The sequence below is a fragment of the Urocitellus parryii genome, chromosome 8, assembly GCF_045843805.1.
Source record: "Urocitellus parryii isolate mUroPar1 chromosome 8, mUroPar1.hap1, whole genome shotgun sequence".
NCBI classification, from domain to species: domain Eukaryota; kingdom Metazoa; phylum Chordata; class Mammalia; order Rodentia; family Sciuridae; genus Urocitellus; species Urocitellus parryii.
This window is the reverse complement of record NC_135538.1, coordinates 133,592,831-133,618,116: the sequence shown is the minus strand read 5'-3', so window position 1 is coordinate 133,618,116 and position 25,286 is coordinate 133,592,831. Positions and strand designations below refer to the sequence as shown.

Below are 25,286 nucleotides of genomic sequence, written 5' to 3'. Positions count from 1 at the left end.
TCCCCTCACTATAACTCACCTCTGCTATACATTTTTGCATTTTGTGTGTGTGTGTGTGTGTGTGTGTTGTGTGTGTGTGTGTGTGTGTATTATAGGGATATAGCTTCACTTGACTGTATTCACTTTAGTATAACTACCATTTTGCTATCAGGTGACCCTGGAATGTATCCCAGACCTTACAGGACAAACCAGATCATTAACATAGCTGAGCATATGGTGCTGACCTCTGATGCCTGTATTTTTTTCTGAAATGATGTTGGGTATCTTAATAGTTTTTCAGAAAAGTCAAGTACATCCCAGTGGTCATGGCTCCTCTTTGTCTAGCTTAGCATTCCCCCTTCCTCCTGCCTTGCCTTGGAGTGCAAGGATTCTCCTGCACTGCTGCTGCACAAAACATGCTTATGTCCATGAGTCCTTAGTAAGTTGCCCATAGTGCAACCCAAGATGTCTGTCTCTTTGTTCTCATGACATCTTCCACCTTTGGTAGCCCGTTGTCATACACTGGGACTGGGTTTTCCTGAGACACACATATATGCATGCATTTGTATATAGGTGTATCCTTGTATGTATGTGTCTATGTGCTTGCATATATTCTATATCAGTAGTTCTTGTCCAAGGTGATTTTGCCCCCACACCCTAGGGGACTCTTGGCTGTTTCTGGACACATTCTTGGTTTTCATAATTGGGGGCAGATGTGCCACTGACATCTATTGGTTGGAGGTCAGGGTTTTGCCACACATCTACAACACTTTAGACTGTGCCTATAACAAAAGGTGATCTGACCCAAAATGTTAATGGTGCTGTGACCTAGAAACCCTTTTCTAGTGAAGCAGACCTGTTGACACCTCTTCTTCTCCCTAGAATTATTGTTTCTACCATGTGTACCTCCTGACACCCTGCTGACCCTCTAAGTCCCCTATCAAAGGCCTGCTCCATTTGCATCTTGACCTTATTGAGAGCTATCCTCATTCAAATTCTTAACCCTTAGTTGTTTTATCTAGCACCTCCTTTAACACTTATAACATACTTCTTTGAGTTACCTTTGGTGTTCCTGTCTGAAAGTTGCAGAGACTGACCATAAGCTCCTTGAGGACAGATCCACTTCTTATTCATCTTGGTGTCTTTTTTGGATCCTGGTAATTTGACTAAAATATGAAGCATACCATGAAAAGTGCTATAATAACACTTGTTTGTTGGTTCATTCTGATCAGGAGGGTTCTCCCAGGAGATAGCATTGATCATGGCTGTTATTAGTGAATTTTCTCTCTGACATAAAGTATTTATCTTTAAATTACAATGTCTAAGTGTTTAAAAACTGTTTTTTTGAGATAGAGTGTCACTTGGTCTCCAACTGCTATACTTGAGTGGTCTTCCTGCCTCAGTTCCCCCAAATAGCTGGGACTATAGGGTTTTAGGACACCAAATTCAAGAGTGTTTTTATTTAACCTCTCAATCTCTGTAAATATTTAGAAATCTTTAAGTCATCTGTATTTATTGTCATGATGGCTTTTCTAAGACTCTAAATTATAAAAGATTAAGGACCACACCTAAATTACAGAGCATAGCAATGTGCCCTAGAGATTGCTTCAGCTTTAATCTTAAGCCTACATCTCTTGATAATAAATAGCATTGCCCAGCTGGGGATTGTTAAGGCCCATGAAATCATGTACATTATGATGATTGTGAATAGTCTCTATGTATCTGAAAGGGTCACCCACCTATGGATTAAGTAAAGCTAACACCTAGGACAGTTGGCAGCCTGCATTTATATAATTGTGGCCTCTATAAGTTCTTACAATTCCCAGAATTATTCTCATCACACTGCTTGTGAGTTTTCTTATTTCAAAAAACTTTAAATTCTTTCATGAAAGTCCTAGCAGAGAATAAGGGGAGAGAGTGACAAGTCAACTCCCTGGTCAGAAAGCTCCTGACCATGCCTTATCACTTCTCAGTTGCTGTCACACAAATGACACTGTACCCCCAAGCTAGAAGCCTGTGTCACCCTTTGACTCCCATGTCTGCATATTTCCAGGTGTCTCAATCTCCACTAATCTTCATCCCTCATTAAAGATCCCATTTTCTCTGTTGGACATATGATAACATCCTATTCAATCCCATATTTTCATCACAGTTCATTTTAGAAATTTAATCTGATTACATTGCTCTCTTTTTAAAATTTGTTCTAATTGATTATACATGACAGTAGAATGCATTTTGTCACATCATACATAAATTGAGTATGACTTCTCATTCTTCTGGTTGTACATGATGTAGGCTCACACTGGTTGTGTACTCATATATGCACATAGGTTTTTAGTGTCTGATTCATTCTGCTATCCTTCCTTCCCCCATACCCCTTCCCATCCATTCACTGACATCTGCCTAATCTGAAGTACCTCTATTTTTCCCCAGCCCCCTTACACCATTGTGAATTAGCACCCACATATTAGAGGAAACATTCAGCCTTTAGTTTGGGGGGATTGGCTTATTTATTTAGCATATTCTCCTGTTCCATCCATTTTCCTACAGATGCCATGATTACATTATTCTTTAAGGCTAATATTCCATTGTGTATATGTACCACACTTTCTTTATCCATTCATCTGTTGAAGGACACCTAGGTTCATTCCATAATTAAGCTACTATGAATTGAGCTGCTGTAAATATTGATGTGGCTATATCACTGTAGTATGCTGATTTTAAGCCTTTTAGATATAAACTTAGGAGTACAATAGCTGGTTCAAATAGTGGTTGCACTCTGTTTTCCAGGAATATCTATTTTGCTTTTCATAATGGATCCACCAATTTGAAGTCCCATCAGCAATGTGTGAGTGTGCCTTTTCCCCCACATCTTTGCCAACATTTATTGTTTATTGTGTTTTTCATAATTGCCATTCTGACTGGAATAAAATGAAATCTTAGAATAGTTTTGGTTTGCTAGAAATCTTGAACATTTTTACATATAATTGTTGATTGATTATATTTCTTCTGTGAAGTGTCTCTTCAGTTCCTTAGACCATTTATTGATGGAGTTATTTTTTTTTTTGGTGATAAGTTTTTTGAGTTCTTTATATAGCCTGAAGGCTAATGTGGACTGGGCATGTGGCTCAGTGGTTAAGTGCACCTGAGATCAAAGAAAAACCCTGGTAGAAGAACAAAACAAATATAAATAAATAAATAAATAAATAAATAAATAAATAAATAAAATGTAAAAACCTATAGAAACCTAGATCCTGGTTTTATATCCAGAGGATTAAATTATCATTTTTGAAAACACTGAAAATAATTTCTCTTAATTATAGCCAGCATAATTACACATACATTTCTCTTTATGACATCTGTCCTTCACAAACTTGCAACCTGCTTAGACTCTCTGCAACTTGTTAAAACCTTTAGATTTTGATCTTCTGGTCTATCTTTCTTCCCATTTTGAAAAAATCCAGTCATTTTACTTTAGGACAAACATCATAATTTACACACAAATCTTTCCTCATTCAAAAACACTCTCTAAAAGATATATCTTAATCCTTTTAACTTTCTTTGTGTCTCCCCCACCTCCAACTTTTTGTTTGAAATAAGAGAAAAGGTTTGTTCTGCCTTTTTTCTCTCTTAAATTTAAATTTAGAGGTTGAAAGTAACCATATGAATCTTTAAAATTTAGACAATTTCCTTCTTTTTAATAAGATACAATACTACATTTTTCAAAATCTTCATCAAAATGCACATTAAGATCTTTCTCCCTTTATCTCTCATTCTGTATAGAATTGCACATGTTAATTTGAACATTAATTCTTTAAAGCCCCTTTTTATTAAACCCAGGGACACTCAACTACTTAGCCACATATCCCAGCCATTTTTATATTTTATTTAGAGAAAGGGTCTCAGGAAGTTGCTGAAGTCCTTGCTAAATAGGTGAGGCTGGCTTTGAACTTTCAATCCTCCTGCCTCAACTTCCCTAACCACTTGTATTACAAGTAGGTGCCACTGTACTCAGTAGAGCCTTATTTTTAAGTAAATATGCAGGGAAGAGCAAAAGTAAGTTGTTTTTCTATATACCAATCATTTATAAAAATACATTTAATAGATATTATTATCAGGAAGCTAAGACTACTTGAACTTACATTTAGCAATTGATTTGTCATTGTTGTAATATATGAATGATTCATATGTTTTATCTTCATTTATAAGCATTTACCTTCTTATATTTACCTATTGCCCATTTTTAAATTACTTGTGGAAAACCAAGATATCAGACCAGGATAGTCAATACCTTATTTCTTTGTCAAACATAAAGGTGAAATTGTATTTAAAACAGAAAGCAATGGACATTGCATCTTAAACACCTAACAGAAATAAATATAATCCTGAATGGCCAGCAACCTGGAAAAATATTAAGAATTTTAGACATTTTATTTATTTATTTATTTTGTGTTGGGGTGGATACTGGGGAGTGAATTCAATGGCACTTGGCTACTGAGCCACATCCCCAGCCCTACTTTTTTATTTGAGACAGTATCTCACTGAGTTGCTCAGTGTCTTGCCTTTGCTGTGGCTGACTTTGAACTCAAAATCCTCCTGCCTCATTCCCTGGAGCCACTGGGATTATAGGTGTGAGCCACTGCTCCTGGTTAATTTTAGACATTCAGAATTTTATCTTACCAACAAATTTAAATTATCTCATTTGTGAGATGTATATTCACATTGAATTCTACTTATGAGCAGAAATTATGATAATATGTACTTATTGGTTTATAAAATGTGAGTTGAATAAAAATTACATTCACGGGAAACTGAATGACTGTTGTCATTTGGATATGGAATGGTGCCCAAAACCTTATGTTTTTGTTGGCTTCATTTGACCAATTTATACCAGTTTTATTCATAATGATAGATTTAACAGACTACAAAACTTATTTTGTTGTTGTTCTTGATGGAGATTAAGATGCCTTGAATTCGGTAGGGAATTGTGTACTTAGAAAGTAAGAGCTCTAAGTATTTTTCTACATTTTCTTTTCCTTCTTAAAATTTTTATTCAAAATATCTTTTCTATTTTATTCAAGAGAACATTTTACCGATGTAAAATCATGCTATGGTGGTCTAATTGTTCATAGGATATTCCAAAATAAAGGGACTCTGGAAGGTTTTCATGGAGGATAAACTGCCATCATATGATGCAAACTGTGCTTCTCTGTGATACTGATAATACAGTACCATTCAATGCAGCCTATACAATAATGTAATTTAGTCTAACACAATTGACCCTAATTTCTGACATTTCCATTGTTTGAAAAAACACATGGGAATAAAATGCTATATGCTTACAATGCACCTAGAACTTTTTAATAACAACCTTTTTTTGGTTTTGGAATCTTTACATTAGTATTTTTTCGTTTAGTGCCCTCTTTAACCAGAATCTCATAACTCTTTCTTTTTTGTAATAACATTTAATTTACTTATTTTTTATATAGTGGCCCTGCTACAATAGAATATAGCATCTTTTATATAATGGGAACCAACAAGGGAAATTTCCTTTAACTCCCTTTTTATATTTTATCATAATTAGCAACAGGAAAATGCATATATAGATCATTTCTAGACAAATTGTGAAGCTAATGACTGATTTGTTTCTGCCTATATGCATTGTCTTTGTTTTATTAGCAGTGGGCATTATGGTCTGTTAAAGAGGAAAGAAAGTCATCATGCTGTGTTTAGTGGCATCCATATATTACATGTCTGTATTTTTTGTTGTATTGTAAAGAATTTCCTAATCAACAATGTTATGATGTTATAAAACAAATGAAAACAATCAAACAAATGAAAAAAAACAACAAAAAAAAAAACAAGACATTAAGGCAGAATGTACTTCCAGATCACATCAGGGACAGACAAGATATCCCAGTATCTCAAAGACTGTGACAAGTCATTCGGTAGGATGTGGCCCTGTAAATCAAAGGCCCTTCTCTTGAGAGTCCCCCAAAACAGAATTTCTTCTGCCCAAGTACTTAGTGTAGGCTCTGTTCCCACAAATGCCCAGATGTTCTTCTATCTGCCTTTGATTTATCAGAAAAGGGTAAAGAGAGACCTAGAATCTGAGAACCAGCTGCTCATATTATGAGGTGGGTGGGGGATGAAAGAAAATGTTCTAAGAAGATCATGGCCAAGGGCAAGAGGGAGCCAGGGTTGTACTCAGAAGAGAGCACAGGAAGAGAGGCTCTGAAGAAAGTAAATGGACATGAACCACCACTTACCAGAAGCTGCAGTTAAGACAGAGACCAGTAGATAAATGGGTCTCCCCAGCTGGTTCCCTCAGGGGTGAGGGAAGAAAGATCCTTAACGAAAGGGACAAAGACAGAGCTTGGGGAGCAAGAGAAGAAAGAGGAGTCAGTAAAGGGGGGGATGATTTTACTGGTTTAGGAACCAGTTGCCTAGAACAGTGAAAGGAAAAGACAAGCCCAGGGACTAGGGTGTTAAGTAGCTAGTCAGCCATGATGGGTGAGCAGAGCAGGGACAGGAAGGGAGGCTGAAACTGAGGCTGGCCAAGGCCCTGAAGGATGGGTGAGACTCCCCTCTCACTCCCCCCATAACTTTATGGTGGCAGCGACAGGTTGGACCCAGGACCCTGTGGGCTGCTGATCTCCTAGCCCAATCTTGCCCATCCCAGCTGAGGACAACGCTGAGGACTCTAAGGATGTGGCACCTTTGGGAGGCACCATGTGTGGCCTGGATGGTGCTCATTGCACAAAGGCTGGCCAGGGCTTTCAGGGCCCATGAAGATATGTGGATACTCAAGTGCTTGTCCACTTGTTAGGCATCAGAGATGAGCCAACCAGGGCCCTCGGTGACCGCTAAGTGCTGGCTCCTGGAGACCACACTGTCCAACAAGGCAAAGGCCTTATCCACACTGAAGGGTGCGAGAATCCCCTGAGGAAGGCAGATAGAACCATTAGCCAACCTCAGCCACTTCCATCTCTACCACAGAGAACTAGAGATACATACCCTATTTGGCCAATGGGAAATGCCCACTACCTGTTGGGACGATTTAGTGCCCTTTGGTAGACGAACTGTGTGTATAATAGGAGAAAGCTGCTCTCAACAATGCCCCCCTGCCTCCACTCCCCTTGCACTAAATACTTCTGCTGCAAAATAATTAAGCACACAGGGGGAGTCTTTAACTCTGGAAAGGACCAGTGAAGCTTAGCCAGTGAGGGGGTGGGGCAGCGAGGAGGTGGGAGAGGACTAGTGGAAAGGAAGGGTTTCCTAAGGAGAGGATGGCACTGTAGTTTGGATCTGGGATGTCCCCCAAGGTCCATGGGTTGAAGATGTATTCATCAGCCTGTGGGGATCCTGGTAGATGGGGGAACCTTTGGAGGTGGGGCCTAGTGGAGGAAGTTAAGCCATGGGTGGTGTGTCTTGGAAGGGAATATTCAGGACACCAGCCACCTCCTCCTTTGCTTTCCAGGCCACAGTGAGTGAGAATCTTTGCTCCATCACTTACTGCCACCATGATGAACTGTCCTGACACAGGCCCAAGAGCAACCAAAGAGGCCAACCAAGCCTGAAACCTCTGAAACTGTGACCCACGATAAAGGATTCCTCCTTTCATGTTGATTATCACAAGTACTTTGTCACAATAACGGGAAGCTAACTATCATTGGTCACAACTGTACAGCTCCAGAGTAAAGGCAGAGTGTGGAATAGTTGGAAACTGCAAAAAATTCTATGAGGCTGGAGTGAAGGATTGATATTGAGAAATGGCAAAGGGGGATAGGAGAAAAGGTTAAATCAGGAACTATCTGGTTAGCTCTCAAAAAAGCTTAATCTTTATCCTAAAAGCAATGGAAAACTATCAAGTCTGATCACCAGAGGGGGGACCCCCTTAGCAGGAATGTAGCTGGACCACTTATTGTAGGCTTTCTACAATCAGCTGTGCGCCTTTGTGTTAGTCAGCTCTTCATTGCTGTGGCCAAATCATCTGACCAGAATGACCAGGAGAAGGAGATTTCCTTTTGCTCCCAGTTGCAGAGTCTCCATCCATGGTTGACCAGCTCCAGGGCTCTGGACCAGGGATAAGGCAGAGAATCTATCACTATGGAAAGAATCACCTTTAGTGTGTTCATGATTTTTAAATAAAGAAAAAAGAAATAAAAAAGTGTGCGTGAGGATATGCAGAGAAATTGGAATCTCATACATTGCTGGTAGGAATGTGACACAGTTTAGGCACTGTGGTTGGTGGTTCTTCAAAAGTTAAATAGAATTATCTTATGAACAACAATTCTATTCCTAAATCTGTATAAACACAGAATAGTGTAGATAGGTATTCAAGCAAATTCACAAATATGCAATTTCATAGAAGAACTACTAAAAACACACACACACACAAGGGGATAGAAATCCAAAGTCCATCAATGGATGAGTGAATAAAACAATTGTGTCATATTTAGGTACTGGAATATTATTCAATCATAAAAAGTAATAAAATACTGATACGTGCCACAAAAAGACAACCTAGAACACATCACAGTAAGTGAAGAAGCCAGACACAAAAGGTAATATATTTTATGATTCAGTCTAAATGGAATACGCAGAACAGGGAAATCCATGGACACAAAAAGCAGAATCATGGTTGCTAGTGACTAGAGGGAGGAAGGGATAAGGATTAACTGCTTAGTGGATACAGATTTCTTTTGGAGGCAATGAAAAACCTTTGGGCACACAGTAAAACTTGTGGTTGCACAACACCTTTGCACCATGTATTAGATGGCTCTGAACTGTGAAAATGTGGATGTCATTGGGATAAAAATATCTAAAAGGAACAATAAAGTTGTTGATGTTCAACAACTTAAAAAATTACTACAGAGGTCATATAGGATCAAATTATTTATTACCACACTATAGCATTTAGAATATAATCACAAATCTTGGAGACTTTAAGGCCTAGTCCAAAGACTAAGAACAAAAATGATTAATAAATAAGCAATACAACTATCATGGGCAGTTATTGTGAAAGTTCAAAGATGTACCTCTGATTATGGAGAATGGGAAAATGTCCTGAAGAAGATGACATTAATGGAACTTTAAGCACTAATGGCATGTCATTGTTTGGGTTGGAGGTTGAGGAATGCAATACCACCAGGCAAGGTATCCTAGCTGCAACGGGGGTATGTGGTAGTTCAAAGCTATTCAACTGTGCAATCTGGTTGTCATAGACACTGTATAAACTGGGAATACATATTAAAGAGCAGGTGCCAAAAGACCATGATTCTGTCCCCATGTGTTCCTAGCATATATTGCAATGCATAGCATTGCAATGGTGATTGGTGAATGCCAAAGGTAGATAAAATGTTCATTAAAGTTTTTTGTTTTTTTTGGTTGTAGATGGACACAATATCTTTATTTTATTTATTTTAATTTATATGTGGTGATGAGAGTCTAACCCTAACTTGCTAGACAAGTGTTCTACCATGGAGACACACCTTCCTTGAAGTACCAGGAAAGCACAAGATAAGTAGAAGGAATTGCATGTGGAATGAGTGGGAAATGTGTTAGGGGCCATCTGGGGAAAGTTTGCAAGCTATCCTATGCAATCTGTACTGTACGCATAATACAACAGGGAATCAGGACAGTCTATTGGCCATGACCCTGGTTCTATGGTACAAATGAGTGGGCAGTATGAGGACAGCTCAGTGTGGTGCATCATCAGATCACACTGGCAAGTTGTTCAGAAGGCTTAGGACCCTGCCCTCATTTTTCTACTTGGTGTTCACCTAAAGGTACATCCTTATGAACTGTAGTGAAAATTTGGGGACATGGAATAAGGGAAAATCTCCATGGAGAGGAAGTTCAACCCTTAGGGAGATGAGAATACCACAGAACAGAACAGTGTTGGATTCATTATGCCTGATGAAGAAAAGGAAGGGGTGGTCAGCACAGAATGTTGGTGAACATGAATCACAGTAACCCACTGGCTGCCGCAGCCTCAGTGCCTTCTTCATTCACCTCCATGACACTCTTGTGCACAACCTTGGACAGACACAGGTCTGTCTCAGTTGACATGGCAGACAAGTCAGCCTGGCCCTGTTGAAAGGCATTGACCATTCCCAAATGCTGAAGCACAGACTCCATGTCATAATCCCCCTGCAGTTTAAATCTCGGAAGGAGAACTTCCACTTCAGTATTATGCAAAGAGGCTGGCTTGGTCCAGGCTATGAATTTCTCAAAAGTCAGGTTATTTTCCACCTGAAAGACCAGAATCACAGGTTCATATTCAGACTATGGTGGGTATCGACAGACACATAGACATTTCCATGAACATTCCTTGTTGACTGTCCACATAGGACCAGCAGTGCCTTCAGCTGCCCAGAAACTTGTGAGGGATCTGGCTTGTCCACCACCCCACGTGCTAGCTCATATATATTTACCTGCAGGAAGCCTGTGGCTGTCCCTCCTTATTCATCCACTAGCAAACCACGTTTATTTGTGAAAAGCATCTATGCCAAGTCAAGGGGGCTTTTCTTGTGTGTTTTTTTGTTTGTTTTTGTTGTTGCTTTGAATGAGGTTTAGTTTTCATACAATAAACCATTGCCGACAAGCCAAAGACACTGGGCAAAGGAAGGGCTCTCAGTGTGGGCCTCTCCAGGAGAGGGACAAGTGCCTATGCTGGAATGAGGCACTGTTTGTGGAAACTCATCTTCACATTAGGGAACTGAAGAGAGGGAAAGCCCATGGGAGCTACTCTGCTCCCAATGACCCTTTAGGTCATCACAGTGTACTGCCACCATTGAGAGAATGATTGACTCTCTTTCTATAAGGATCATATCACAAGGAAGCAAGGAGGACAGGGCTGGGCCATTTGGGCTCTTGGGTTGGAGATACTATGAAAGAAAGGCACAGGGTGTACCCACTTCTTCCCCCAGAAATTGTGAGTTGAAAGGAGTGCAGCCCCTCCCAACTCACCACACTGAGGTCCACGTCCTTATCTGGGAGCAGGATGATCATGCTCAGCGTCTTGCCAGCATAAGGCAGCTCCAACACCTGTGTCTGGGCCTCACTGATGTAGACATAGTTAAAATTGGCTTCTTTCCACATCATCTGCACTGGCCTTTCCTCCTCCTGAGAGGATTGACCACATGAACACAGCATTTAAAACAGTATTAAAAGGAGAAACAGAACTCTCAACTCTTCTGTGGTCCAGCACTGCTAGAAATTAATAAATAGTTGTCTGAAACATGCCTTATAAATAAGGGGAGGAGCTTAATGCATACAAGCTTCCTTATTGCATTACATGGCATCTTTAGGGTTTACAGAATTAAGCAAAGTATTCTAATATCTGTTTTACTTAACCTTATAGCTCACAGTTGCCCAGGACCTTTGCAGTCATTTTTAATAATAAGAAGCTGCAGATGCTGAACCAATAATGATAAATTATAAATAACAACAATTCAAGTGTGATATTATTTTTTAAAATATTTTAGTTGTAGTTGGACACAATAACTAGTTATTTTATTTTATTTATTTTTATGTGGTGCTGAAGATCAAACCCAGAGCATTGCACATGATAGGCAAGTACTGTACCACAAAGCCACAACTCCAGTAACTAAATACGAGATTATTTTAATTTAAAGAATAATAGATGGAAAATCTGGGGTGTTGCTTCATGGTACACCACTTGCTTAACATGCACAAACTCTGAGGTTGATCCCTCATTGCACAAAATTGTAAAAACAAAGCAAAAATCCTGATTCAAGACATGTGTTTTCATATTCCTTCTTTGTACTCTGTCTCATGTCTGATATATATAATAGCAACTATTGTCTATAGGAAGATATTTGTGTCCAGAATAAGGTTAAACCAATACATGTAGGATCCTTCTTCAGAGGCAGTTAGAGTCGTAATGGGCTAGAAACCATAATAGATACTAAATATTATTTTTCAAATCATTTTTTCACTGAGATTAAAATTCATTAAGAGAGATAATAAGTTTGAAATTATTATTAAGCATTTATGCCTTTACAAAGTTAAAATTTCTATGCAATTTCTTCATCAGACTAGCATAATTTTTGACGTCTCTCCCTACCTGGTTTACTTTGAAAGGCATTTCTTTTGTGCTTGATTTGTCAAATGGCTTGTACCATGTTCCTTGGAAGTAGATGGCATTGACAAGAATCAGCCTGACCTGCTCATCAATCAAGCCCATTGGTAGCAACTCTGGAATTTTACCTTTTAAGAAAAGCACAAACTCTGTCAGTTACTTTTTTTGAATCTTTAGTGAATAAGCATGACACAATGTCTTGGAGATTCAAACATTCTGCTTTCATATGTGCTGAGTTTGGATGATGTGTATAAAAGTAAAAAATCCCAGCTATGAGTGGTATTCATGATGACAGGCACTGGATGAGCCACCAAGTTGAAGATATTGAAAGATTTCTATGTCACTGGAGGAAAGCAGATTGGGACAAAGCAGAAACTTGACTCCAGGTTGGAGAAGAAGACAAGCAGCAAAGCAGAGAGGGGCTGGGTAGGAGCTGACATTACCTGCTGTGGGTAAGAGCAGTGTCAGGTCTAAGACCCTGTGGACAGGCCCAGTTCTAACATTGTACAGCTACCTGCAACATTCCTGAGGCACACAGAATTGAATAGCTCCAAAGCAGGGACATGGGAGGAGTTTCTGGAAACTACAGAAGAGATAATATGATATCACCCTCCTGGCACCTGGAATCCCTGGAACAGGTAATGATTTGCATAGGTGAAGGTATGTCCTTCTTTCCCTGTATATCAAGTGGTATAGTTCCAAGGAACTAAGAGCATCCCTGCTAATTTGCTGCCTCTAGAGGGCACAAGAAGAAAAGATTCCAAGAAGAAATAGTGGAAAGTACTACCTCTAGTTTTTACTAATTCATTTGTTAGCAGAAATAGAGACATTCCTAGTGGTGTATAAGTGCCTGGATGGTTCAAACATCAAACCATTTTGATCTAGAGGACAAAGGTTAGAACCTGTCACACCCTAAAAAGAAATGAGTATGTTTTAACCTCACAAGCAGGTTGTTTTCAATCTGTGGAATGGATCAGCCCTGAAAGAGATTCTGTAGTTGACTAATCAATTCTAGGCTTCTCAAATTTGATGAAGTGTGCTTAAGTGAGAGATAGGAAAGAAGAAGTAGGAGAATTCACCTTAAAAGTGGGAGGAATAACGTCCGAACTGATCCCAGGAAGAGGAGGGCCAAGGGCATGACGTGGGAAGATCTGGCCATTGATCTGTTCTCATAGATAAGAGTCACCTGCTGTGAGAACAATACAGGCCAGTGACATGTAAAGTATTATATGGGAAATCTGACTCACAAGTTTCTGTTAACACTTGCATCAGTGACTCTGGTACTAGGAAAAGAGACAGCATTAATTCTCTGGTTTTGAAAACCTGAGCACTGATCAGATCTTCTGTGAGCCACTAAGGTTCACAGGCACCAAGAGGCTCAGCCAGGCAACCTTGCGCTGATGGTTCTGCAACACCAGTGACATTAGCAGTGAGGAGGAGAGGTAGAGGAGAGAGGAGAGGAGAACAGGGGTGGGGTGGGAGGAGAGAGAAATAACTTATAATTCTGACCTTTTGTTTCTTTAGAGACCCAAGTATTTATATGCTCCCTGGACTTCTCTGTAGCTTCAGCAAAGGACAGCAGCTCCAGCTCCGCATGGTAGAACTGAAGACAGGACTCCTTAAATGTCTTTGGAGAGAAATAGTTCAAATGGTCAGGTTGCTCAATAAAATGACAGTGAGCTTCCAAACATTATGAATGCTAGCTTTAGGCTATTCTAAAAATTAAAAACATGATCAAATATTAACCTACTTGATCATGAAACATTTTTGTTTGTAAGGAGATATTTTCTGAGCTTGGAAAAACCAGAGAAAATAAATGAAATTTTAGATATTGCCAAAATTGAAATAATACAAGTTATGAGTGTACAATTGGATTCCTTATAAAAAAATAGTTTACTGTGAGTTTCTCAAGTTCTCAAGAATATTGTTCTTTTTTTTTTTTTTGGCAAGTTTTTGCAGTACTGGGGATTGAGCTCAGGACCTTGAGCATAGTAGGCAAATGCTGTACCAATGAGCTATGTTCCAAGGCAGTTTTTCATTTTGTTTTCAAGACGAGGGTTTCACTAGGTTGCCCAAGCTGGCCACTAACTCTCCATTCTCCCATCTAAGCCTCCCAAGTGTGCCATCCTGCCTAGTCTCTAGGGTCTCTCTTCTGAGTTGTATATCACCAGGTATTTTAAATACAACTTTTATTGTTCTGCTGACTCAACTTACTGAGAGGAAATCACAGGTCTTCTCTCCAAAGAGCCTGTTGGCTGTTGTAAGCAAGTACTTTCAGCCAGGCTTGTTCACTTGGGTGAGAAGCATCTGGAAGCCCTTATGGATGTCTTCCTCTGTGTTTAAAGACATTGCCTGTGAAGGAAAGCAAGAAAACACTCTCAGTTTTGATCTTGATCTCCACAAGAATTTTCAAGCAATATTCTTCTCAAATACTGCATGAATTTATCCTTTGAGAGGAAGTTGATTCTAATTGAGAAGTGACACTGGTGGGATAGGTGGAGAGAGGGGCCAGGAAACTGCTGAGTAAGATACGGGTTTTGCACCTGCACAGAGCTCTCTGCATAGTTTATAGATGAGCAATAAAACAAAATGAAAGGGGCATGAGATGTTCAGAAAAGGGACTATTCTTAATTCCTGCATCCCACAGACACCATAAATTTGTCAGAAATAGAGAATAACTTACCTTTATTTATGTACAAAATTATGTAGTTCAAAATACTGAAATAACTTGCATGTCTTTATTTACAAAAAAGATGCAGTTCAAAAAACTAAAAATAAAAAAAAATTGGACAGGAATGCAATCATCATGATAATAGTTAAAAGGAAATAAAAATATAAAATGAGTAATATCATTAATAAGAATAAATTAGTTCTTAAACAGTATCCTAGAGAGAGATAATATATGTATACTATATGATACTTTATCTTTCAATAAAGGTGTCATATTGCATCAGAAGAAGAGTTTCATTTGACTCTGAAATACAGAAATCATAGTTTATATTTAATGACCTCAATGTAGGAAACTAAAAATCAACAACACTACAAACCAACAACATGGAAATTAACCTACTAATTATTAAAAACAATTTATAAAGAAATAACTCTCCTATGTAATAATCAAATAACTAACATGTTGTCTATTTTTTCTTTTGATTTACTCAGCACTAGCTTTTGACATTGTATAAATAAATGACAGAGCAGCACAACTTTGGGACTCAATCTTAAATATTAGTACTGAAAAAAGCTATAAAACTAATTTTTCTAGAATTTGTAAAATTACTTCCATTTCCCAACATAATTAAATTTAAATGACATTTATTTTCTCAATCTTCCAGTGGTCAACATACTAGCTTTCTTTGTTAGATATTAGCCAGAAAATATGAAGAAAACTCCTGTCGCCTAGCAAAGATATACAACCAAATTGCCAAACCTGTTGTATCAGCTGGACTGCCCTCTAATGGACTATATGAGGTATTCAGCTAAGAGGTCAATGTGACTTGGTTTGACAATTATATTCCACAGAACATATATAAACTTCTTATATCCTACACAAACTGAAGTTTCTTGATTAATTTAAAACCAAAATAAAAACCTTTTAGTAAATTAATTTTTACCATGAAAGAAATTGTCAGAATGACAATTGTACAAGTAAACAATTTGAATCATTTGGAAATTGGTAATGAAGGTTTATGTAATTTCAGTCTTTTCAACCTTGGAGGCAGATCCTAAACAACAGTAGTAACAGGCAGGAGCAAGAGGCATAATGTAACGACAATCTTTTGTGAATATTTCTGTATTAACACAATCATATTTTTGTTAGTCTATTCACTCTACAGATATTTTCTTATGCATAAACATGAGTCACAGTGGACACATGCTGAGTAGCTCATATCTGTTAAGTCTCTTGTCACAACAAGCAATAGAAGTTCTTTGAGCCTTTCCTCTGTGAAACACCATTTTGAGTAGCAAGTTGTTTTTCCTCTGTGGCTCATGCCCAGGCCTGAGACTTGCAGTACTGTAGGACCAGTTTACCATCACTGCCCAAACATCCCTCATCTGGGGGAGGAGCAAAGAACTGATTCCCATAAGTGAACAAATGTTCCAAGGCCACAATTTTAAGGAACTTCTTGATGAACTCAAGAAAAGTTATAAATGAAAAAGAGATTACACAGTGAACCCTGCAAGCAACCAACCACAACATCTCACTGGAGGAAACTCCTCACCTCTTTCCTTCCCTTCATTCTGTGCTCCCTCCCTGAAATGGTCCAGGCTCACCCCTCCTTCCTCAACAGTTCTGGAAAAACTCAAGGAGGGGATAAAAGACAACCTTGCAGACTAGTCCCTCCTTCTCATTGACAGGAAAGCTTACCTGAGCCATCTGATCTTTGGTGTTCCCCTTTGCCCCCAGGAGCACCATGGCCAGGGCAGAGGAGATGCTCAGGGGAGAAAAAAACACATTTTGTGAAGGTCTGTCTTGACACAGCATCTTCAAAACCTGGATGGCAAAGGTGCCATTTGCTTTTGAAAGAGAATCCATGATGCAGGGTCTGGGGGCAAAGAATACAGAGAAATACAATGAAATGGGGCTGAGGACACTGTGTGTGGTCTCTGCTTGGCTTCCATTTTTCTTGTGAATTCAGAAAATTTCTGAGTACCGGCGAAAGCCATGGGAGTAGATTAGACAAGTGAAGAAGGATTGGGTGTCTGTAGAACATCAAAGTGTCAAAGAAAGGAAGAACAGAAAAGCAGGCAGAGGAGAACAGAAGTTGACAGGTCAAAGAAAGAAGAGTGAGTAGTCAAAGCCAGAGCAAGGAGGTGCTGCTTGAAGCCAGAGACAGTGGAGTGTAAACACCATGGGGCAGCTCTATGCATGAGACCCTCCCTCACGGGTGGCTAGCCCTAGACCTTGGGAAACCTCCCTGACAACTTCCCATTTCTCAAAGATCCCCCAATCCTATGTCCAAGCAAGCATTTATCCCCCTCTCAAATCATTCTACCCCACTCCACTTCTCCAGCCCCTGTGATCCTGTGCCTAGTCTGAACCACCTGGCTCCTCTCCAGAGCCTCTGACCTCCCTGACCCAGAGATCTCCAGTACAATCAGCTCCTGCTCACTAAAATGCAAATCAAGTGGGCTAGGGAGCCTCATAACATGGGCTCCCCCAATTAGGACCCCAGATAGATAGACACACAGAATACTGAAAGGGAAGTGCTATCTTGATCCTATGAGCTCTCCCTTAAATCTCCAGTGGCCCTAGGGATAAGCTCAAAATGTATTTTGTAAATGGCATCCCACCTGCCTGGCGCCATCCCTTGCTGCAGTCCTCCTGTGTTATAGTCTCCACTTCTACCCACCCTGATCCCCCCAATCACCTCTGAGCTTTGGCAAACACTGATATCCAACTTAAAAGGATTCCTACTCCATCCCTTTCACCAGGCTCCAATCACTCATTGCTCGCTTCTAGGCTCAGCACCAGGAGGCCTCTGATGTCCTAGTCTAGAGCTCCCTCCTCCCCACCCTGACTCATCACTGCTAACTGTAATTCCTTGTCTTATTTATTGTTGGACCCACAAGACTGGCCACTGTCTGCAGGAAAGGTACCTGGAATCCTGATTCTAAGCACCTGCAAGTATGCTCAGGAAACAGCAAGAGCTCCATCAATTAGGGGGAAATCTCAGATAAATAAATGGTGAACTGGTTTTGAACTGGATTCTGGAGATTTTAAAAGCGCAGTAAAAGGTTAGGCAGAAGTTACTCTGTGACTCCCTGAGGAGAGAGGAGACATGAGGAAATAAGGCAAGTAGGTGGGAGTGGTGTTGGAGCATGAACACCCACCAGGGTGAGGGCCAGGGCCAGAGAGGGGCAGGCAAGAGGCAAGCAGAAAAGCCAGGAGGCTGTGCAGCATCTTTGTCTTCATGAAATCATGCAGCCCTTCTCTGGGACTTGCCCTAAGCAAGGTCCTCCTGCACCATTGACCCCCATGATCTCCCAAGAAGCTCTTTCTCTAAACACAGCAATTACATTGACTTGTCTTTTCTCATCTCAGCCTCTGGCATCCCTTCTCCCAGTGGTGGCCTGGGGTTTCTAAAACTTGCCTTTGTCCACTGTCACTTCAGCCCCTGCACAGAGAAGTCCTCACCTGCCACCTTCCACACAGTCTCTCCCTCAGGTCTCAGTGCTGCTAGCCTTGTGCTGACTTCTGAATCACAGGACCAGGATCCACAGCTGTGCCTCTCTCAGGTCCACTCTGGAGCCTCTGCACTCCCAGAGGCCTTTATGGGGCCTGTGTAGCTCTGGGACTTTCTGTCTTCCAATCAGCATTCACTGCCCCAGGGAAGAAATCCAGTGTGACCTGGGTCAGGTCACTAATCCCCTTGCTCTTGCTCTCCTATCCTGGCCTCTGTCACCCACTGGTTTGCACTGGAACACCAAGGGAGACACTGGGGTGGAGTTGTACACAGCATGTTTTCTAGAGGATTCTGAAAGTGAAAGCACTCTAAACTGACAGCCAAAGGCAGGCTGCAAAGTCCCCTGGGAAAAACACAGTGGGGACTGGGGAAGGACACAGATCCTACAAATCTGGGCTTCCCTACTGACAGAAAGAAAAGACAGAATGACAGCATGAGATTTTAGGGGAGGAAAGTCATATAGGTCTTATTCTGAGGCTCCTGCCTGACACAAATGAGAGATTCAGCTAAATGGAATGTGTCCCTTTCCCTTATATGCTGTTAGTGGAAACGTAAATTAGCCCCATCACTATGGAAAATGGTAAGGAGTTTCTTCAGGAACTAAAGGTAGTGCTACCTACCTCATGATCCAGTTATACCAGTCTTCTCTGTGTACATGTGAAGGAATCAAAGTCAGCATAGTACAGAAACAGCTGCATACCCATGTTTGTCCTAGCAGAGTTCACAAAAGCCAAGTTATGGAATCAGCCTAGGTGCCCATTAACAGATAAATTCATAAAAAAATGTGGTAAGTATATATGTACAGTAGAGTTTAATTTAGCCATAAAAAGGAAGGAAATGTAATTTGTAGGAAAATGGATGCAACTGTAAAACATCATATTAAGCAAAACAAGTATCTCATGTTTTCTTTCATATGTAGAATCTAGAGAATAATATAAAATGACATGAAAGTAGAAGATGGACTAATAGGGAAGATAAGGGTGAGGGAAAGTACAAGGGGAGAGAGAGAGTGTGTTACAGGTAGGGTGGATTCAGTTAAAGTACTTTACATGCATGTATGAAATTGCTACAATTAGACAATTTTTTTGCATAATTACTATGAGCTCATAATTATCTAAAAACAATTTTTTAAATGTTTTTTCCAAGGGCTGTGTATATAACTTAGCTGTAATATGCTTGCCTCATATGCACAAGACCCTGGCCTAATCCCCAGCACCAGAAAAATAAAAATAAAAACTTTGTTTTCCGGTTTCTACACCACTAATTATTACCAGTGCAACACCCTCATAGAGAACACATTTCTCCTAAATCTGAGCAGCTGATCTATTTTCCAACTTTTGGTACTTAGGCTGTGGAACTGGTATATAATCAGTCCTACTCCTCATTGGCAATGTGACAGAAACAGAGACTGAATCAAAATGGCTCGGACCTCAAGTGTGTCCATCATCAGGTTCAGAGGCATGGACCACCTGGAGCACATTGGTTTAGCAGTTCATGTCATCCAAGGTCCACACTCTTCCCCATCCCTCTTTGTACCAGCTTCAAGCAATTGGAAATACTTCATGTTGACATCTTGCCCAAGAAAGAGAACAGACCAAATGTCTCTTCCTCTGAAGCAGGGAGAATTTCCTAGAAGTTTGTCCATCAGCAGATACCTGTCTGTTTTCAAATTAATAAAAATTTGTTTTCTCTCCTGAGTGCCTGAGGTGAGGCAAAATATTTAACAGGCCATTTTCTTAGGTGCCAATCCTCCATTTACATGACCCCAAGAATGAGGGCTTCCATAAACTTTGTGCCCTATGTGCCATACCATTTTTTTAATAACACCTTTATTCTTTGGCACATGCTTGTAATCCCATCGGCTAGGGAGGCAGAGTTAGGAGGATCCAGAGTTCAAACCCAGCCTAAGCAAATTAGGAAGACCCTGTCTCAATCAAAAATAAAATTATCTGGGGATCTGGTTCAATGGTTAGGTATCCCTGGCTTTAATCTCTGTATACAAAATAAATCAATTAATAAACATGAAGATGAACAGATAAATAATGCTTGTTAAAAGATGAATATGCATACCATAATATTGAAAAGAGAAGGAATCTGAGACATTATAAATTCTGTTATTAGCAGAATGAAGGAAAGAAAAGAGTTTAAACTATCAGTTAAGCTAACACAACAAAGAAAAAATAACTGTAGCATATTTTTTGTCATATTTTAAGATCAGCCATTGAGACAAAATTTTATTCTACTTATCGACTCAACCAACCAAGAGGCTACAGAAACATGTCTCTGCTGACTCTCTTCCTATCCCAGGTCATATCCCTCTTCTCTCTATCCATTGTAGATTTAATGAAAGTAATCTGCACCTCCTGATCCCTGGATTTTTATGACAAAATATCTTTAGATCCAGTGGACATTTTTCCAGCTGCTACCTGGTAATGCTGCTAGTGACTTAGGGAATTTGCCCTAGGACCAGGCTAGCAACATGCACAGCTTGATAAACCCATGTATTTCAGAGATATCTCAATCTCAAAATTAGGGTTTAACAATAATCACTTCTTTAAATCCTACAATTCAGGATATTCACGGAGCTGTACAACTGTCTCCAATGTCTGAGTCCAGAACATTTACATCACTTCAAAATCAAATGGGATACTCATTTATAATTATTCTCCAGTCCCTCCTCCCTCTCCCAACCACTGGCAACCACTAATCCATTTTTTTTCTCTATGTATTTGCCTATTGAGAGCATTTCACATAAGGAATCATACAATATGAGGTATTTTGTTATTGCCTTCTTTTATTAACCTGATGTTTTCAAGAATCATTCTTCTTGGTTCGAGGTATGGGCATTTATCTCTTTTTGTTTTGGAAAAATACTCATAATAATATTGGGTGTATATATGTTCATTTTAAAATTTAATCAATTAGTAGGCATTTAGTTGGCTTGATTCCATCATCTGTCTGTTAAGAACAATGCTGCTATGAACATTTGTGAACAATTTTTGTGTAGACATATTTTCTTGAATTCACATTGAATAGAGACCTAAGTGTGAAATTTCTTGTTGATATGATAACTCTGAATTTAATTTTATGTAGCACTACCAAACTAATTTGCAAAGTTACTGCATGAATTTAAATGCCCACTAGCAATGAGAGTTTTAGTTTCTCTATGTCTATTGTCTGATTGTTACTATTCTAGAGCACATGGGGAGATATTTCACTGCAGCTTTGAATCGTATTTCATTGATATGTTATGATGTTGTGCTTCTTTTCATGGCTTATTGGTCTATTATATATCTTTCTCAAAGAAATGCCCATTCAAATGTTTTATCCTAGTTTTAAGTTGGGTTAGGATTTATTTTACTATTGAGTTTTTAATACCACATTTTTTACGACATGAGTTCTGGTTACTTCCTTATCTTTGGGTAAGTTCTAAATTTTCCCAGGGAAAAAATATTTTTACAGTATATAACATGTCATACAACACCACATCATGCAACACCACAGCATGTCATGCCAAACCACACCACACTTGACACCATTCAGAGGCCCCAAGCTCTCAGCAGTGGCTTAGGTTGGGAAGGGCAGGATTGAGGCAGTAGACTGGCAGTCCAGGGTGCTAGGTCCCATAGGTCTTCACCACCATCAGGTCATCCAGATGGGGGAGGCTTGAGGGTCCTTCAAGCCATGAGCCAGCCAGTGCAGGCCTGAGGAAGTAGAGGCAGAGGACCACAGAGGGCCTGGGGGGAGCAGGCCACACTCTGACTCTCACTAGGTACTTTGCTGGAATACATGGAGAAGGAAAGTGATTAACTTCATGATAGTGGAAAACAGCAAGAAAGGAAATGGATTTCCACTATCCCCTTGGAGGGCATGACCCCAGTGACTTAACTTTCTCCAACCAGGCCTCAGCTCTTAAATGTTCTACCACCCATTCAGAGGCCCCAAGCTCTCAGCAGTGGCTTAGGTTGGGAAGGGCAGGATTGAGGCAGTAGACTGGCAGTCCAGGGTGCTAGGTCCCATAGGTCTTCACCACCATCAGGTCATCCAGATGGGGGAGGCTTGAGGGTCCTTCAAGCCATGAGCCAGCCAGTGCAGGCCTGAGGAAGTAGAGGCAGAGGACCACAGAGGGCCTGGGGGAGCAGGCCACACTCTGACTCTCACTAGGTACTTTGCTGGAATACATGGAGAAGGAAAGTGATTAACTTCATGATAGTGGAAAACAGCAAGAAAGGAAATGGATTTCCACTATCCCCTTGGAGGGCATGACCCCAGTGACTTAACTTTCTCCAACCAGGCCTCAGCTCTTAAATGTTCTACCACCCGAAGCTAGGTGTGGTGGCATGAGCCCATAGTCCTAGCTCTTTGTAGGCTGAGGCACGATAATCACTTATATCTAGAAGTTCAAGGCCAACCTGGAGAACATGGAGACACATTAAATAAAAATAAAATAATATAAAGAAAAGGAAAGAAAAGTTTCCATCACTTATCAAAACTCCAATTTTGCAAGGATGGGGAGCAAAACTTAGACACCTGTGCCTTTGGGGGACATTTCATATCCAAACCACAAATAAAGGTATACTTGTTGGCAAACAGCTCATTTTTCAGTAGTTTGATTTTAATTGCATGTTTTCAGGAGAAACATACAATACAGATGATTCTTAAGCTGAATTTAAAGTGGGACATGTAGACATGTGCACACTAGGTCATGGAGCTGTCCCATGTGGGGAAAAACTGATTATGGTTATTTTGTGTCCCTGTAAAAATCCCAATGACCCATATTGCCATTATGAGCCCTGAGCAATAGATCCCTGTGTGGTTTCCAGGTGGGCTCAAGTCTATCCACCTAAAAGCATTGGAAAAATTTCCAAATTAGAATTATTACATGTTGAATATTCCTTATCTGAAATTCTTGCATTCAGAAGTCTTAAGAATTTCAGATATTTTTCTGATTTTAGAATACTTTCTTATATATAATGAATTGTCTTGTGGATGAGACACAAGTCTGAAAATGAAAATCAATTGTTTCATGAATATCTTATGCACACAGCTTAAAGGCAATTTAATATGATATTTTCTAATAATTTTGTGAATGAAACAGTATTTATATACATTGAATCATCATATTTGTGGTACCATGTTGATGCTTTAAAAGTTTTGAAATTTGGAGAATCTCAGATTTCAGAGAGGGAATGCTTGAACTATAGTAATGGTTGAATACCATTTGTCTTCAGAGAGCCTCTGTATGTAGAGTGTCTCATAGTGGAATTGTTGGTCAGAACAAATATTGATGAGGCCTATGAGAGTATATCTCAGAGGACTTGACTCCAAATATATCAGAACATTATTCTTTATTCTGAAGCAAAAGGCTAGTTTGGAGCCCAATAATTGATGAACATGAGTATTGGAAGAGAAGGTAGGGGTTGAGCAAATCTGTTTCCCAAACATTAATGTACATTTGAATCCCTGTGGGCTTAGTTCTGTCCCCCAGCATTCATATATTGAAGTCCTAGTTTATAGTACCTCAGGAAGTGACTGTATTTGGACATAAGATCTTTAGAGAGGTGATTAAGTTTAAATGAGGTCAGCAGGATGGATTCTCATCCAGTATAACTGCTGTCTTTTAAAGAAGAGAAAATTTGGACATAGACCAATAGAAAGGGAAGACCATGTATAGACACAGCAGGAAGGCTACATGCCTAGGGGAGAATCATGGAACAGATCCTTCCTCACAGCTTTTAGAAGGAACACTGCCAACACCTTGATCTCAGACTTCCAACCTCGAGAACTTTCAGAAAATTTTGTTACCTAAACCAGCCTCTAGTCTGTGCTGCTTTGTTGTGGCAACCCTAGGAAACTTATCCAGGATTCTCCTGGGTTTTTGTGAAAATGCAGGTTATCATTTGGTAGGTATGGGATTTAGCCTGAATTTTTCTACTGCACAGGACACTAAAGTAGGGGCTTTCTGATTTACCTGGTTTCTCCTATGAGCCAAGGCTTTTGCCATAAGCCAAATATGAGATCTGCCATAGCTACTTATGAAAATTAGGAGAGGTTGGGGACAGAGTTAATGTCTGGGAAGCTGTCCCTGTAATGCTGTATGTGTGAAGGCCCAGGTGATGAGGGGAGGGAAGGGGAAGATGCAAGTGGAAGCCTCCTCTCTCTCTTTCTTCCTTGTATATGAATGGAATGAACATAGATCTCAGAGAACCTGAAGACAGCTTCGCAGCAGGCAGTTGGCCTGGTATGTGGTGGCAAACAGGGATATGAAAGCATTGACATAAAAACTCTCTGTTTCTTATGTTCTCTCCCCAGAAGCATGGCTCCATTCCTCTTCAGAGGATTACTGAACTCTTCCTCTTCAACAGGCAGAAATTTGATCTGTGACCTTTGTCTCTGCTCTCCAAACTAGTTCTTTCCTTACAGTAATGTGTATTAAATCACTGTACATTTTGTATATGGGGGTATATATATTACATGAATATTTTTTATTGGTTGTTCAAAACATTACAAAGCTCATGACATATCATCTTCCATACATTTGATTCAAGTGGGTTATGAACTCCTACTTTTTACCCCAAATACAAGTTGCAGAATCACATCGGTTACACATCCACATTTTTACATAATACCATATTAATGACTGTTGTATTCTGCTACCTTTCCTATCCCCTACTATCCCCCCTCCCCTTCCCTCTCATCTTCCCTGTCTACCCCATCTGATGTTGTCTAATTCTCTCCCTTGGTTTTTTTTCCCCTTTCCCCTCATAAACTTAAATATAACTAAGTGGGTTTTGATTTTTTTTTTTTTTGAAATTAAATGTAAACGTCTGAAACAAGTTTAGGGCAAATAGTTCTTTTTAAAAAATCTATGCTGGTATCCGTCATTTTTACTGCTCTTTTACACTTTCCCATAAGATTACAGGGCATGGGGAGGCACAAGAATTTGCAGAGAATATTGGTGTGTTCATAAGAAAAAAAAAATCTCTACACTGTGTTAGACCTCACCATCC

General features: G+C 39.8%; 1 pseudogene; it reads right to left on the bottom strand.

Annotated features, from left to right (window-relative positions):
* Positions 1–9,731: 9,731 nt before the first annotated feature.
* LOC113177132 (serpin B9-like) lies at positions 9,732–16,630 on the bottom strand (annotated as a pseudogene).
* Between the last annotated feature and the right edge of the window lie 8,656 nt (positions 16,631–25,286).